Source organism: Caloenas nicobarica, chromosome 5 (assembly GCF_036013445.1).
Source record: "Caloenas nicobarica isolate bCalNic1 chromosome 5, bCalNic1.hap1, whole genome shotgun sequence".
Taxonomy (NCBI): domain Eukaryota; kingdom Metazoa; phylum Chordata; class Aves; order Columbiformes; family Columbidae; genus Caloenas; species Caloenas nicobarica.
This window is the reverse complement of record NC_088249.1, coordinates 26,950,904-26,963,312: the sequence shown is the minus strand read 5'-3', so window position 1 is coordinate 26,963,312 and position 12,409 is coordinate 26,950,904. Positions and strand designations below refer to the sequence as shown.

The 12,409-nt window shown below is 41.0% G+C and overlaps 1 protein-coding gene across 3 annotated transcripts in view; it reads left to right on the top strand.

Annotated features, from left to right (window-relative positions):
• The window catches only part of PRORP (protein only RNase P catalytic subunit), a 51,273-nt gene that overhangs the window by 11,490 nt on the left and 27,374 nt on the right, over positions 1–12,409 (top strand). The window lies entirely within an intron of this gene.

Below are 12,409 nucleotides of genomic sequence, written 5' to 3'. Positions count from 1 at the left end.
ACTTTTTAGTTGCCTTTGTGCTGTGAAAGCAGACGTGTGGTGATGAAAAGATGCTGCCCATTTTAGGCATGCAAGACTGTGTGACTTCTCCTGCAGCCAGGGTTTTCCAGAGGGGAAACTAGGTGAAGAGGCTGAAAATAGGGTGTAAGCAAGTATATCTGAGAGGGGGAGTTTCCATTTTTTAGTCAGTCGCTTTTTTTGTAGTAGCCACAATTCAAATAGAAAACAATTTAGCTTTCTATTCCTTCTTTCCTCCTAACTAGTTAGTTGTTTTTTTTTTTTTAGTATATCTGTGTTTCTTGCAATGAAATTATTATTCAGGGAAACAGTTTGAGTTTTTTTGAGCTCTAAACATTTTTTTCCAACAATATTTCAAACTGAATATGTAATGCATTTGGAATATTTTTTTTTTCACCAAGGAATAGTCTTTGTCTTTCTTTTGCAACAGCATCATTGTTTTATTTGGTTTTATTTCTCTTACTTAAATACGATCAGATTAGAAAATTAGGAGCAAAGATTTGATTTGCTGAGGATCCCCCAAAAATAGTCGTTTGTGCTGTGATTTTAAAAAAAATCTTTTTTGTAATTAGTTTTAGGAAAGAATATCAAACACCTTAGGGTTGTACATCAGAATGGTAGTGAACACTGTTTACAAATACATTGAAAAGATGGTTTGCATGAACTATAAAACTGATTATCTGTGAAAAGGAAATACCTGTTACATACTAAAAATAGACATCGATTCAGATCTTCGTGCACAGCTACTGAAAGGTCCATTAGTATGTTGTATGATTATCTAAAATAGCAAGTTGCAAGTTTGCAGGCTGCTGAAGAAAGAAAACAGTTGTATAAAGACTGTCACCTTATGTACTGATGTCTATATAATGTTTTCAGTCAGATGTCTATTTACTCTGTCTGCATTTAATTGGTAGCTATGACACTGAGCCCGAGATGATCTAATTGGTATACTGTGAGGCAGAATCAGCTTTTGCTGTGATAACTTGGATGTGATAGCTGCTCCCGGGTGTTGCTCTCAAATATGCAAATGCAGTAATTGCATTCCCTTCATGGCTATTTCATAGCCCTGATAAGCCTGCAAGGATTGCCGTGCAAGGGGAAGGAAGCACAAGGGAGATGTGCATGTGCTGGCAAGAGGGCAGGAAGAGATGGGTTTGTGGGCATGTAAAGTCCCCACACTAGATCTGGGCTAAGTGTGCAAAGGGATTTTACATGTTCTTCTAGAATATAGGAGACTGGAGGGGGAAGAGAAAGTGACCCATTCATCTCAGTGTTATTTTTGCAACTGAATGAGGTTGTGCTGTTTCCAAGGAGCCTTGAAAATAAAGCTCTAAAGCTCTATCTCTTACTTATAGATTGATGCTTTTTCTTTTCTATAATGCTTTGGTTCTCCTTCCATGCATGCATGTTTCCCAACTCCATGGTTTGCACTGAAGCCCTGTGTGGTATATGTCAGTCCTGTTCTGAATGGAGTAGTTTATTACTTCCAAAAAAACTATGTACTCCAAACTCTAAGAAGACTGTATCTGACACAGTCTGCCCTAACCCCATTTGGCAGACCCTTCACTCCCAACTTCCAGTGTGATCTACTCATTCTTCTGCCTGCTTCACTGACTCTCAGCTTGTGGTCCAAGCCAGCTAAATTGCCTGCACTGGAGCTGTTTCCAAGGTGAGCTACCCTCACCTGCCCTGAGATGCCTGGGTGACTATGGCTGTCCATCTTGCACCTGGATGTCATGACCTGTGCCCAGGGAAAAAGAGAAGGCTAGTTAATTCAGTTAGGCCTGCTGTGTCTCCTGAGAAGATCAGAGGCTGAAGAGCAGAAAACCCTTTCTTTCCCAGCAAACAGCTGATACTGTGTGCACAGTGTGTGCCACAGCCCAGGCTGTGTCTGCTGTTTGCCTCCTCTACCTCTGTTCCCATAGATGTTACCTCCTCCCTGTCACTGCCAGGGAGCAAAGAACTTTCTGAGGTGAGGAATCATGGAAGGAAGAAGGCTGGGTGGAATTTCTCCTGTGGAAGAATTTCTCCCAGATGTGTGCCATGTTGCAGCAAAGGGATCAGATTCACAGTTAAGTGTTTGTCCTCTACAGCAGGAGTGCAAAATTTTGGCATGTTGCTGAATGCTGTGAAGCCCCTTGCGCTGGGATGGAGGCTGTTTTGGGCAGGAACAGTTCCTGTCGTTTATTCTCAGGTGGGAATGACTGAAAGTCCTCTTGTTGGTTCTGTGGCAGGGTGGGTCACTTTGCTAGAGCTGGGTTTAAAATTATAGCACCTAGATTCAGAGTTAGCTTCTGCAAGAACCCTGCTGTCAGGATGAAAATCCTGCTGGTGCCAGCATGGGTTGAAAGCTTTCTGTTAGTTCTGGAGAAGGGTATAGGGGTGGTGAGCTGTAGTTAGGGTTAGGATTAAGGCTAAGCCTAGGCTTCAAGGTGGTAGAGACTTCTGAGCTTGCTTGCCTTTTTTTTTGGTGTCGTTGTTGTCTTTTTTTTTTCCTTCCTCTCTTCTAGGAGGCCCAATAATAGGATGAACGCTGAGGTTGGCTTAGATGAGCAAGTTATGACTAATTTTTGGATGAATATGAGTTACTGGATTGTAGATAGGCTGGGGTTTCAGGATAGCAAGGATTGGAGAACCTGTTATTGCTGGATCCAGAAAGTCCTGAAAGTGTGGTGTTCAAGGATTAGTGTTTTGGACAGCAGGAGCTGGAGAACTTGAGTTATTTTTGGAGTCCTACAGGTTCATTAAGAGGGAGTGCTGGTGGAGATGAAGGGCTTCTTGGTAGCATTTTGGGTATGCACTGGTGTTGGGCTATGGATGAGACTAGTGTAAGAGTTACTATCTAGGAGTTAAAATACTTGAAGCACTCACTCAATTCGAGTGCGGTTAGACCAGAGTATTAGCTTAGAGATGGCATCAATAGGTAACACATCAAATGTGTTACTTAGTCTGCAACAACATGGATCAAAAAACTTATAACTGTTGTTTGGTTATAGGATGGCCAGTGCTGAACAGGTTAATTCTACAGGTTTTGCAGAACAGCAGTTTGGTGATGAAGTCCATTGTTGCCTCGTGGATAATTTTTAGTTATTGGAAGGATATGGTTATTAGCTTGTGGATAAGGATAGGGTTAGCATTGCAATTAAAATTAAATAAGCTGATATCAAGCCTGAAGACACTCGGATCATGAAGAGCCCTGTGCAGTCATAGATCTGTGAAAACGTGCAAAGATGAGACACAACATTTACAGATAGGGTTGAACAGTGCTTTTTTTTTTTTTTCCCCAGTTCTCTGCTAAATACAGGCCACTGGCCTTGGTCATGTTAGGGTTAGTATTTAGTACAGCAGAATCCTGTGTTGCCTTGAGCACCAGGTTTGCTGCTAGATCTTGTAACATCCACAAGGATGGAGGAGAGCTGGTCAGAGTGCGGCTCAGGACTAGCTGTGGGTTTGTTTCACTTGCAGTGTTTTGGCTAGAACTAGGGTTAGTTTGGGGGTGGGAAAGAACACTGGCCTCAGAGCTCAATCCACTACTGAATCTTGTGTATCTGGTAAGCATGAAGACAGATAATGGTTTATGGTGGGTGTTGAGACAATTGCAGTAGTGGAGTGCCCAGACAGAGTCTGAGAGCACTGCAGCCTCTATCCTGCTTACTTTCTGTCCTTCCGTCTCCATGTAATTCAGGGTTGGTGATACACTCTTCTTATGTTATGATCTGCTAGAGGAGAGGGAACTTCTGGGAGGAAGAAAAAGGAGGGGAAGAGGGGAGACCAAATGGGAAACGGGTGGTGAGAGACAAAGGCAGTTGAAATTTTTCTAACGTTTCTCTTGCATCTTCCCTTACCCTAGAGGCTGCTGATAATGGAAGTAAACAGAAGCACAGTGAGTCTTTTGGCAGGAGGATAAAAGACTAAGCTGCTTCCTTAGCAGCAAGAAATAGATCTAGATTAAAACATTATAAATTCAGCAGATATTTCTTTCCCTCAATTACCTCAGTGTTAGAGTATCTTATCTGGGGGTGGGTCAGATCTTCTGGGGTGGTCCATAGCCTTCCTTTTCTTGATTCGTATAGCAAGAAATGAGTTGGGACCTTGTTAGGGTCACTTGGTCTCCTTTGCTATCAATTGGTCGTGCAGCAAAATTAGGCCACCCTGCAATGAAAGAATGCTTCTTTCTTCCAGTCCACTATCTAAACCTCTTTTTTGTCCTCCACAGTCTTTTTAAACTACAAATTTGTCATCTCTGTATTAGGAAATTATTCTAACATGACACAATCTTCATATTCCAGTTAGTGCAATCAAATAAGAAAAAACAGGTTCTAATCTTATTTTTTTGAACACCAGTTGCTTGGTTAAAATACAGTTGCTAATTGTAATTTATTTCCACTATATATCCTCTGAAGATCTTGCTGAGCAAAATATAAACATGGTTTGCTAATGCAGTGATTTTTCTCAGATCTGTATCTTCCTTACATTAGCTAGAACATATAAGAAGAAATAGAAATAGAAAAAATTGATAAAGTATTTCTTTTTTCCTGTTCATTAGCTGATCACAGAGGCACACAGGACCATAAACATGAAGTCAGAACAGTAACTGTTATCTAAAGAATTAAACTAATCTGAATTATCTAGGTACCTAATTTTTAAAGGAGATTATTTTATCAGGAACTTCTTGGACACACAGTCCTTTACTTGCAGGTCATGCATTCCACTAAGTAGAATCTTGAGAGATGCTTATGTAATGCAGACTGCATACACTATGATCCTTTTTTAAAGTGTTCTCTGTCTCTGAATATTGCTAAATTCTTTGATAATACTTCTAAACTAAGATTAGTATGAGCACGTGTTGATTTAAGACACTTTGAAATGTTATCTCTTGCAACTTAGGCATTATCGAATGCTCCTTTACCATTTGCTACTTTGGTCCATTACCAAAGGTCCTTCTAAGTTGAGGAGCTGGTCTCCAGCTTTGGTCAAAACCAGATTCTTCTAATGCTGCAGAGGCCTGTGTGGAATTGTCTAATATAGGTTTTCATTATAATGCAGGACCTGGCACTTGGCATTCTTGTACCTCATACAATTGGCCTCAGCCCATTGATCCAGCCTGTCTAGATCCCTCTGTAGAGCCTTCCTACCCTCCAGCAGGTCAACATTCCCACCCAGCTTGGTGTTGTCTGCAGACTTACTGATGGCGTTTTTGATACCTTCATCCAGATGGTTGATAAAGAGATTAAACAGAACTGGCTCCAATACTGAGCCATGGGGAACATCACTCATGACCGGCCGCCAACTGGATTTAACTCCGTTCACCACAACTCTTGGGCCCGGCCAACCAGCCAGTTCTTTATCCAGTGAAGGGTATGCCTGTTCAAGCCATGAGCAGCCAGTTTCTCCAGGAGAATGCTGTGGGAAACAATGTCAAAGGCTTTACTGAAGTCCAAGTAGACAACATCCACAGCCTTCATCCACTAAGCAGGTTACCTTGTCATAGCAGGAAATCAGTCAAGCAGGACCTGCCTTTCATAAACCTATACTGACTGGACCTGATCGCATGGTTGCCCCATACGTCATGGCTCTCAAGTTGATCTGCTCCATAATGTTCCCTGGCACCAAGGTCAAACTGACAGGCCTGTTCTCTGGATTGTTACTGGAAGTATTAAAATAGAGGTAGAACATGTGGTACTATTCTGTCCCCCAGAACAGTTGCTATTTCTCTTGAGACTGCAAATATTAGTTAGCACAAGTGTTTGGTGGTGGCAAGATTTTTAAACTAGCATAACACGCCTTTCCACGCTGCAAGCGGTTCATTCCTGTCCCCTTTGGCTCTTGCAAGTGTGCCAGGAAAGAAGTGAGCATTGCCCTGTGGTAAGCAGGGGACAAACGTTGGTGACAAAATAATGTTTTGTTTTCTTGTGGATGTTTAGATTTGCTTCAAACATTTGTACCAGCATAGCAGAGAAAGCAGCATGGGGATATATCTGACTGTCTGATGTTCATGTAGCGTCTTTCTTTATGGACTCTCTGTAATTAAGTGCTAGTCTGCCTCACTTGGGACGCTGTCTTTTCTGTGCAGTTCATTATGTCATTCCCCTGCCTTTCTGTAATGCCCATTACATTGTATTTAAGCATTCACGTAAAACTTTTCCTGGTTTAGCATTGTTAAGTGGTTTGCCTTGAGATGAGAAGGTTCCAAAGTAGTGTTTTTAATTCTGAAAGCACTGTGAATTCAAAATATTTATGCCTTTGCACGGCTTTTTTGTTTGTTTTAAAAGGAGGCTTGGTATGGTCCATTTCTATACTCTTGCACTTAGGATATGGCAGCCTTGCAAAGATGAGGGCATTTTTCCATTGAGGACAGCAGCACAAACTGCTTTTTCCTCTCTCCACGTTCATTGTGCTCAGGAAGGACATTTCAGAATTGCGCTGCCTGGATGGTTGAGGTCCAGGTTTTGCACTGGGCTTGACTGACCCTCTGCTCTCTGATGTGGGCAGGCAGGAGCAAGTCCTGCGGCAGCACTACCTGCTGTGACGGGGACTGCGAACAGGCAACGCGGAGCACATCTCAGCCAGGTTGTCGATGTACCTGTGAGTACCTTCCTGTTTATGATGGTATCTCTGGAGGCTGCAGCTACAGGAGTTTGTGACTCCTGGATTATTTGTTAACTTTAGAAGCATGTAACAGAGGGTAAACAAATTGTGCATAGAGTACATAGTGATACCATACACAATACTGAGAAAGCCTTCCTGCTTAAGGGTTTGAAGGGGATTTCCAAGCTCTGAAACTGGGAGCGGGGGGGAAATATTCAAACCCTTCGGGCACAGCAACAAACAGATTTAAGAGTGCTCCAACAAGGCGCCTTAAAAAAATTGGCAGGATTTCAGTTTGACAGCTGAATTTTATTTCTCACACTCTAATGCTCATTCCTGTGTTTTTCTTCTGATACCAAGAAACATTGCTGAAAACAAAGCAACCACCATCACGCTGGATTTTATGAAACTGTTAAAAAGTGAATGTTTTCACTTCTCTAAAAGCTGTTCTTCTGGTGGTGAAAACACTGTGTCTGATACTTAGGGCCGAGTTACATAATACTTAAGTGTGGTGTAATATTTTGTTAATTAGAATTTGCTCTTTCCTTGCACTTGGGTATATCGTCATTTAATATGGAGAAGGGAAGGACTGCTTTTTCTATTGTACAAAGCCTAAACTATTGTGAATACTTCTGGAAACAATATGTGTTGAATACTGTAGTTTTGCACTTTTTGATTTTATTGTCTCGCCACCATTCCTGGTGAGTGAGCATAAACTTTATGTTTAGAAGTGACAAGCAGCCTTTTCTGCAGTGATTTTAAATAGTTTTTGGTAGGGTGTTGTGTTTGTTTTGTTTTTCCAAATTCCATGTGTTGGCATGAACATAACAGCCTGCCTTGTATTTAAAAGTCCGCTATGGATTTGCTCGTGTATCTCCTTTGTATATTACTTTCTTTTTCTTTTTTGGCATGTAGATCAGTCAACATTTTGGATTGTTAAAGAATTTAAGCAATACCATTATTTTTATTTCCAGTTGCCGACATATTTCCTGTTTAGATTTGAGGAGAAATATGCTGAAGTGATCTGACCCTTCTGTGATCTGAAACTTGTCATACCCTTAGATCTGTTATAGACCTGAAAATTATTTCAGAATGCTCATTTGAATTACTCTTATTGCTCTTATCAAAGGACATAGTTATTTAGCTATGGTTTCTTTGTTTTGTAATCAATCATAATGATTATTTCTATGTTATGTTTAACATAGTAAATCTGTAAGTACTAATAATGAATTCCTTCCCTGATTTTTGTCGTGCTTTTGAGGCTTGTAGTCTGTCTGTGCACTGAAATTGGAAGAAAAACATACATTTCTGTTTATAAATGTATGTACAAAAGTTGAAATAACATTAATACTCTTTCAGAAAGCCCCCATTTTTCAGGTTTATTACTACTGCTATTTCAAATTTTATTGGCTGTGTAAGCCAGAATTTTGAAGTCTGAGGTCACACTTTTAAAAATTATTTTAAAATAAATAGTTTAAAATAACAAAACCAATCTTTTTAATTTCTTTTTTGAACAATAGTTCCTATACTTCTGGTTTTTTAAAACCAACCTCTGCCTCTTGTTTTGCTGCAATACCCCAGACTGAGAGATAAATCTCATAAAACGTGGTAGTTTCACAATCCAGTAAATTGACACACTCAGTGCTGCCAATGGGAAACGGTGATCCCAGTAGCCTCACTTGCTGCCAGTCTCATTCCTGTTCCATGTCCTGGCTGAATTTTTGTGCCGTGACAAACCTCTGTGCTCTAACTTGAGCAGGGGACTGGTGCAAGCTAAAGGCTGTGACAATGGCTCAGTTCATCCACTTCAGTCTTTCTCCTTGTGCCAGCAAGGAGGCAAGGCTAGGAATGAAAGGCTGAGGGAATGGAGAAGGTAGAAACACCTCGTTCTGTGGCAGCACCAGTACATACCAGTATAAAATGATGGTGAAACAGCACGAGTCATCCAGCTGGTGTGGAATACCAAAAAAATGTCAGACTGTTTTGTGCTTTTGCCGAGATATGAATGGACTTGAGCCACCCACACACTAGTGGTTAAACAAAAAATTATTTTAAATGTCTTCAACTCTTCATGTCAAGATAGATTCCATCATGGGTTTGCTATGGCTGGCTCTTACTTCCAAATCAATTTAGTCAGTGTGGTGTCCATTTGCAAAGATAAGTTTTTTCATAGAAGGTGCGGTGAATCATTTCTAACGGTTGCGTAGTTGGCATTCCCCTATTTTCCCAGCTAGGCAATGACTGAGATCAGGTGGGTTTTTTAAAATTCCCTTTCCTTTTGTACGTGACGTGAAACAGGCTATGACTGGAGCCCCCCAGAAGCAGCTGCTGCTTCGCGCGTGTCTGTGCCACCAGGGAAGCCTTGTGGGGAGGAACAGCCTTGCTGTATTGCAACACTTTTCTGTGGCTCCCCACCATTAAATAAGCAATGCTGAATGTGTTTTTAAAGTTTTGTCTCTTCAGTTGCCAACTCTGTTGAAGTGAGTCTGAGTGGTGTTTCTGAGGCCGGGAGAATGGACTTCTCCTCAGAAACTTTGTGAGATTAACCCCGTCAGAACAAGTTAGAAATCAGTGTAAGTTTTGCTGTGTTTGTTTTGGGGCTCTTACAGAGAGAGAGATGTTTCACAGCTTGTTGACATGTTGAAGGGGTTAATCAGAAATGCCCCTTGTCCTGGTCTGCAGGAAGTTTCCATGTAAACATTCCTGTGGCGTTCACAGTCCTCTGTATAGATCACGTGTTGTATTCTCCGTTTGGAAGGGGAAGCCTGAGTGAAAAGCTCACTTCTTTTTGCCTAAACCCACCTTCGTGTCATCGTGCTGCACTGATGGTTATTGTGTCTGGCTTCTCTGGATCAGCTGTACCCTAGCGGCAGCTGTGCTCTGCTTCATTTACTGCATATAAAGAAGATCTTAAATTTCTTCTTACAGTTGGCTAGTGAGGGAAATATCTTTAGAGAATTGTGGGTGAATCATCTCTTTATTCCTTTGGCTGCAAGTTGGATCTGCATAAAATCCAGACAAATCCTGATCTTTGAAAGACCAGCATCGTTTGAATTGTATACTTTCTCTCTTATAGCATAAGTCTATATTTGAATAAACTTTTGTATTGCATCTGGATGATGTAGCCTGTTACTTGTTCCCAGGCATTGCCCTTTTCCTTCCATGTGTCCAGAGAGGATGGGAAATACAGCAATTCAAAAACTGTCTCTTAGGGGAGCAGACCTGGATCTTCTCTGTGGTTCTTTATGTTGGTGGGTTTTTTTGGTTTGGTTTGGTTTTTTTCCTGGAAAAGGAAAGGAGCACTTGTGTGTTGCTGGGGGAATATGGATGATGAGGAGAAGATGAACAGATCCTTGGGGATTTTCAGTCTGTCTAAGGCTTTTTGATGGAGTCTTCTGTATTTGACAACATAAATTAAACTTGGTCATTTGTCTTCTGCACTTATTCTGCTATTAACTCCTCATCTCCCTGTGTGGATAAGTCTCCTGTGGCAGCAAACCATCTCTCCCTGCTGTATTGCACAGTCTACTGGAAGTGAGGCAAAACAATTGAGCAGATCAGGGAGCCTGACGGGGACATGCTGTTGGGCATCTGCTGAGAACGGAGTAGGAGACCTGGCCAGGAGGTGGCTGGGAAGGGTCGGGTGGCCAAGGGAATGACACTGAAAAGGCTGCAGCTTCTCCCCAGCTCCAAAAGTCAACCCCAGAAAGCCAGGAGCTGGCTCCTGAGAGGCACTGAGCCTGTCTTGGTGCCTCTCAGCAGGACCCTCCAGGCAGCTCCTGCTCCACCTGCCCTGCTGGGAGAGGAGAAGGATCCAAGCAAAGAGCAGACAGGGGGAGCACTGACCTGCCAAACTCTTCTGCTGCTCCCACACCTCATGCTGTGCTGTTCCCTTGACAAAGCACTCCACTCTGCGAAAATCCATCCCTTCAGGAACTGCCCTAGAACTATTGCTCCACAAAGTGTTTGGTTTTTATTGAACTGTCCCCTTGAAGACAAGATTACATGTACAGTATTCTTTATAAAAATGTTTACTTGACTGTAACAGTGTTACTTCAAATAATGTTGGCAATTGTTGGCATTAGGAAAATAAAGCTCTATTGGATTGTTTACCATACATTTTCATCTGCTTCCGCTTTTTTGTGTTTTCCATTTCCACTCATCTTTGTCTCAAAACTCTCCTATTTCACCTTCATTTGGTCTCTGTGTGTTTTCCTTCTTTTTATCTTTCCCACATTTCAGACAGCCATCCAGTATTACAGTGATGACTCATCTGATTTTGCACCATGGGGAAGTCCACTGGATGGCATAAGCCCAGAAGTCAGAAATCCTTCTTGTTTGGTTTTGTATTTGTTTCTCTTCCCTCTCCCTGCCACTGCCTTTGCTAGTGACTCCCTTGCTGTGTCTCAGTGTCCCTGTCAGATAGCAATGTGAATATTTATTCATCTATATAAAATACATTGAGAGTGGGGCTGGGAGGCACAGGGAAACACTGCACAAGTGCCAACAATTTCTTTTTTGTTTGAGATGGTAATTTTCTTGTCCAGCTTTTTGTACTTTCTCAATAACAATATTTATTTAAGCCATGGAGAAATGAAAAATAACATAAAAGGCAAGTGATTCTGGTGGTGCTGGGCTGAGCCCTGTGTTGTCTGTGTTCTCGTCAGTGTGTGTTTGGCCAGTACATCTCTATTCACTTGGAAATTATGCCTGAAATTTTAACATTTGCGTGAGGCATCTTTATCTCGGTTGATTTGTACTCTTAATACGAGTAACCCCTTAATTTGTCATAAGCATTCTGACTAAATTTGAAGTTGGTGATCATTTCTTACTGCCTGACAGCAGAACAAACACATTTTTTCTTTCATTGCTTTCTACAAGGAAGAATTGTCTATGCTGTATAGGTTTTCGTTTGAGTGCTGAGGGGATGTTTTTTATTTAGACTTATATGTTGCCATTTAGCTACATGGGAGATTAGAAAAGTGCTTCGTGAATTTTGAGCCTAAGTCATGAAATTCGAAATTGTTTTTAGTTCCTATGGAGGTTCATTTATAGCTTTGGACTGTGAAACCTTTGCTACTGATAAATAAGTCTTATTTTTTACTAGAAAGATCATTTAAGAAACCAGGTCACTGCCCACCAGGATGCCTTAGGGTTCTTGTGCCCATTAAAAAGAGTCAGAAGCAGGAAGTAGAAATCTTATGCAAGTGTCTACTTAGAACACTAAATCTTTCCTTCAAAAATGAAGGGAGAAATTCCTAAAGGTTTTTATTAAAGCTTTGTGTTCTGTTCTCCTATGCAATTTGAAGCCTAAAGCAATTGTGGCTCTCCTTCCATTGGAAAAACTGGATGGATGCTGTTGGTTTGTGTAATCACTGCATTATGTTTCTGACCTAGTAACAAAGTTCATTGTTTTGCTACCCTTAAACCTGTGTATTTCTCACAAATCAAGTCCCTTGTTACTAAACAAAGGTTTATTTAAATATTGACTAGCATTCAGAGATTTCAGAATTCTTACAGAGAAGCAAAGTATGATGCTTATTTTACACTTGGAAATGTTAAGAATTAGTGATAGTGTCACAGTCTGTTGGTTTTTAAAGTTGTTTTGTTTTGCAGCTGTTGCATAACAATGACTATAGCATATACCTTTATAAAAGTGTACAGTTCAGATTATGATTTTGAAAATCTGGATGACTGTAAAGTTTTGCTTTTCAGTTGTAATTTAAAATTATATTGGAAGTATCCACTGTAACACTATGGCTTTTAAAGATTCTTTTCTTCTCCTCTCCTCTCCTCTCTTCTC